The sequence below is a fragment of the Bidens hawaiensis genome, unplaced genomic scaffold (genome assembly GCF_021521415.1).
Source record: "Bidens hawaiensis isolate Kalapana, Puna unplaced genomic scaffold, B.hawaiensis_p1.1 tig00001382_1, whole genome shotgun sequence".
In the NCBI taxonomy this organism is placed as follows: Eukaryota; Viridiplantae; Streptophyta; class Magnoliopsida; order Asterales; family Asteraceae; genus Bidens; species Bidens hawaiensis.
In genome coordinates this window covers 556,317-559,897 of record NW_027491078.1, presented here as the reverse complement: position 1 = coordinate 559,897, position 3,581 = coordinate 556,317, and the positions used below count along the sequence as shown (strand labels likewise).

The following is a 3,581-nucleotide window of genomic DNA, read 5'->3' as shown; positions in this document are numbered from 1 at the left end:
AGCAGTTGACCATCTCCGTCTTCGGGGTTATTGTCATTTAAGGCTGTACCTGCTTGTGGGTTCGGCCTAGCAATCAGCTTTAACATGACCATATTGATTATAATTATATCATTGTATGCTATCTCTTCTCTTGCCACCAAACAATCACGCCCATGGCCTTGTCCTCGAATAGGACCTATTCTCTACCTCGACAACGCCACATCAATCACATGACCGACTTGTGCCTCATTGGATTGTAAAGAACCTATGAGAAAATAAAAACGACAGTTTGATCAAATCATTGGACTCTTCGGTTGATGTGGCCACTTGGTTCCACTTAAACGGCACACTGCATAATACCTTCTCCACAACTAGTTGACCGGACACTTGTTCTTCATTCGCACGCTTGCTGTTCACAATCGTCATTATTTTCATATGAACAATTTTAAATTCTCTTCGCAGCACCCACTTAGTAGTTAGGATCTTCGAATCACCCTGGAACTCAGTTTGAAAGAGGGTCCATGCTAGTTTTGAAGTCGTCACAACAATGATGTGAGAGAACGCGCTATTGTGCACACTAGCGATCTTGCGTATTCTAGGATATTCTTCTTTAATCTGTCTTGGTTGGTGTCTTGCTTATAAACCATTGATTCATAAGAACTCCCATTGGCTTTTCGATCGAAGTAGAGATTTAATATAAATACTTCAGAATTCATAACCCTCACTCTTGAACAGAAGGGTAAGAGTTTGAGAAGAATAGGATGGAGTAGATGCCATGAACCGAAAAGATAAAGAAAATTTTCACTCGAGATGAAGGCTTTAATACCACTATGTTAGCTAATTAGCAGTATAGCTAACACAACTTGACTTAGGATTCGAATGAATACTTTTATTAATTTAGTAGTGCTTAAATACATATCAAAAGAAAAAAAGGAAACAAACCATGACTCAACTAACTTACCAATAAGGCACTAAACAAGCATGATAACAAAAATACTTAGGCTCATGACCACAATAAAGAAACTGAGCCACTACAAACCATGTTTATTTATACACAACAAAAGTTTGATAACAATAAACACATAATATATCATTTTTAGGTATTATTTCACGAAGCTAAACATTGCATCCGATGATTCTTAAGCATGATATGTTGGAATGGCTAATAAGGGTGTATCTCTTGGGGTGGTTAATCCAAATTTTTCTTTCATGTCCAGGTCGCTTGGTGACGGGCCATTTGGTAGCTCCCAATCGAACCTATGAACCATGTTCGAAACCACCAACCCAATGTTTAGTAATCCTAGATTCATTCCTGGACATCCTCGTCTTCCAATGCCAAATTGTATAAGCTTAAAATCATGTCCACGGAAGTCAATTTCTTGGTCAAGAAATCTCTCAGGAAGAAACTCCTCCCAATTGTCCGACCAAACTTTAGGGTCACGCCCAAATGCCCAATAATTTACAAGAACTCGTGTTTTGTTCAGTATATTGTAACCATTGATCACGATATCCTCCATAGATTGATGAGGAACCAAGAGTGGAGCTACGGGATATAACCGAAAAGTTTCTTTAACTACCATGTGCAACTACTTTAACTTTGTCAAATCAGCTTCTTCAACCATGGGTTTATCTCCAACCATAGTTTTCAACTCTTTTTGGAGCTCCTTCATCACTCTAGGATGTTTGATAAGAACAGATAAAATCCATTCAATGGATGTTTTGGCGGTGTCAATGGCACCGGCTACCATATCTAGTAATATGGCTTTCATTTTTTGTCTATCAATTGTATAGGATAGTTCATCATGGGTGTTTGAATTCTCTTGTTGTAGTGATAACAATGTCTATGAAGTCCATTTGGTCATGGTTTAAAGACTTGGATGTTTGATTGCGTTTTTCATGTTCGTCAATCAAAACCTCGAACATTTCATCAAGCTCCTTACTTAGCAACTTAAAGCGTTTAGTCAAGCCCTAAACGTACGCATTAAAAGAGGTGTTAAACTAGTCATTTTTTGCAAGTTAGTGGCAACCTGAGCATACAACATGAACCAAAAAATCATGTCAAACACATTAACTCAAACATAACACACTTATTCAAGTGTTGACACGATCTTGATCCGATTAAACAAGTTTTTTATTTTTTATAATGATGGTTTGAAATTACACATTTACTACAAAACCTAATAACTTTTATCATTTTTATTTTATTGTTTATTTTTTGAAATATCATGTACATCTATCTACACTATTAAAACAAAACTATTCTTCCGGAATTTAACTAAACTAAAGTAGTCAACTAGGATGTCAACAAATACTGTTACCATTTATAGAATTACTAACAAAGTTACAAATATAACTTTAGATGTTGTATTAAACGGACTTTTAAATATTTACGAATTATAAAATTTTATTTATCATTATTTAAATCTTATGAATTCATAAGGTATATTATTATGCATAGTATTAAATTTAACTTTTTTATTGCATCTTTTTAACCGCTACAAATAAATTAAACGGTAACTCCGGTATGAATTTTGTGAAACTGTGAAAGTAATGCAAATTAACTACTAAAGTGCATGTTTAAATGTATATATGCAACACTTAGATCATAACATAAGTTTACCTGAAGATCGAACGGAGCTAAAATGGGCACGTAGTCAGCCAGATTGAAAGTACCTGTTGCTTCCATGCTCTTATCAAAAACGCTCTTGAAAACAAACCTGTCATCATTCTTCTTGCCAAATATCATCCTACAAACCATGCCTTCAATCACCGAACTTACTGTTTCCCTCAAGTTCACCGGCTTATGCACCTTTGCCGCCACTTTCATCTCCTCAACCATCAACCCAATCTCCTCCCTTCTCATCCCAGCAAAACCATTAATTTTTGTAGCACTCAGCAGCTCCATGATGCAGAACTTTCTTACACTCCGCCAATATGGTCCGTATTCTGAAAAGGTCGTCCCCTTGGTATCATAAGATAGGTACTTTGCGGCTTTGATTTGAGGACGAGATGCGAAGATAGTGTCATGGGTCCCTAGGAAGAGTTTAGCGGCGTCAGGTGAAGAAACTATCACAAACTGAACTGAGCCAAGACAGATGGACATGATTGGGCCGTATTTTTGAGATAGCTTGTGAAGGGAACGGTGGGGGTGGCTTCCTAATAAGTGAAGACTTCCGATGATCGGTAAAGGGACGGGGCCAGGTGGTAGCTTTTTGTGGCGAAGATGGGCGGACCACCGACGCAAGAAAAAGATACTAGTGATTATTAGGAGCGCCGCAACCATAATAGGATACATGGTTGTATCTTCGTAATAGTAGCAACAATAACAACAATAATAACTGTAGCCAGTAAATCTCACAAATAATAAAAGCTATCGGTAGGATGGCATATAGGATACACGCTTATTTATAAACAAAATTATTTATTTTCAATTTCTCCGTCAAATTTGAAAGAGTTAATAAATATGTCAAGTGGTTAACAATACAATACGAATTAAGTGTTAAATAGCCATTGTTTCTATCACTTGTTCCTTTCTAGTAACCTGGCAACAAGTGTTGTTCCATTTGTTGTTATCTTTACAAACAAAACATATACCTTATCAT

General features: G+C 36.6%; 1 pseudogene; it reads right to left on the bottom strand.

The window, feature by feature from the left end:
• Positions 1 to 1,118: 1,118 nt before the first annotated feature.
• Positions 1,119 to 3,274, bottom strand: LOC143572578 (cytochrome P450 CYP736A12 pseudogene; annotated as a pseudogene).
• Positions 3,275 to 3,581: the final 307 nt, after the last annotated feature.